Genomic DNA, 1,299 nt, shown 5'->3' with positions numbered 1-1,299 from the left:
TCCCCTAAAAGTAGGCAAAAAGGGGGCACTCTGGTTACCAAAAATAATAATTGTCCCAGTATAGAGGGTTTCCCCTCCATTGACTGGTACAAATTATCTTAAGTGCAGCATCTGCCGGAACAGATGGTATTTATTTGCTCCCCCACTGAGCAAATTAGGCACAAGGCCGTTTTTAATGTGAGGTAAAAACCAGCTCCCCTAAAAGGGGTCACACTCTGGTTACCAAAAATAATAATTGTCCCAGTATAGAGGGTTTCCCCTCCATTGACTGGTACAAACTATCTTAAGTGCAGCATCTGCCGGAACAGATGGTGTTTATTTGCTCCCCCACCGAGCAAATTAGGCACAAGGCCGATTTTTAATGTGAGGAGTGAAGGGAGGGGGAAGGGAAAAAGGGGACCAGCTCCCGAGAGGTGGGAAATGGGAGCTGGTTAATGGTCAGGCATGTGGGGTTGCCCCCACATCTGGTCTTTGCTAGTCATAGCTTGCAGCATCTGCCGGAACAGATACTACACTTTGATCTTGGCCAAAAGGCCAGAAGTCATAGACTCATTGATTGTTTCCGGCCACGGAAATCTTTAGTAAAAGGCGAAAGATTTGTCCGCTACCAATGACCGGGAACCAGTGCTAAGCCACAAATTTCCCTATAGCAATAAGTTCTCTGTGTGGAAGTGTCTGTACAGAAGAGAATGGACTATTCCGTACTACATTGCGGAGTAGATTTTGAATTCTTTTCGAGGCAGGAAATAAGGTTTCAGACGTCACCTTCTCAGGTATGACTACAGTTCTCCACCTAAACTGCTTCGCATGCACACTCTCGTGTTTAATGAGATACTCATACACACGCTTACACAAACAAACACACATACACAGAGACAAACACACACACAAACACACGTACAAACGTACACACAATTGCACACAAACACACACATAACACATACAGTGAAATACATATACAAACGCACACAAAATTGCTTCTGATTACATGTTCCAATGTTGCCTTCATTCTTCAACTATTAATAAAATATTAAAATAGCTGACTAGTTCACGAAGAAAACGAAATGCATTATGGTGGATTTAATCTCGTTACATGGATTTATGTGTTGTTACTCGTTTTAATATAATATGCTCCATTTTTTCCTGGTGTAACACAAGGGAATATTGAGTGCAGTATCCTGCCACACTCCGTTTCTCCAGTTTTTCTTTTTCTTTAACGCAAATTTTTTATTTAAAATATATTTAAGCTTATTTAAATTCATGCAGATTTCGTATTTATTACAAAGCCAATTCTTTATT

The 1,299-nt window shown here is 40.8% G+C and overlaps 1 non-coding gene across 1 annotated transcript; it reads right to left on the bottom strand.

Moving 5' to 3' along the window:
- Positions 1-513: 513 nt before the first annotated feature.
- On the bottom strand, positions 514-630 carry LOC145297395 (U5 spliceosomal RNA). The gene has a single exon (XR_013870246.1). It is a non-coding gene; the product is annotated as a U5 spliceosomal RNA (small nuclear RNA).
- Positions 631-1,299: the final 669 nt, after the last annotated feature.

This window comes from Euprymna scolopes, chromosome 17, assembly GCF_053919585.1.
Source record: "Euprymna scolopes isolate OS-2025 chromosome 17, ASM5391958v1, whole genome shotgun sequence".
Lineage (NCBI taxonomy): Eukaryota > Metazoa > Mollusca > Cephalopoda > Sepiida > Sepiolidae > Euprymna > Euprymna scolopes.
This window is presented reverse-complemented; position numbering and strand designations above follow the sequence as displayed.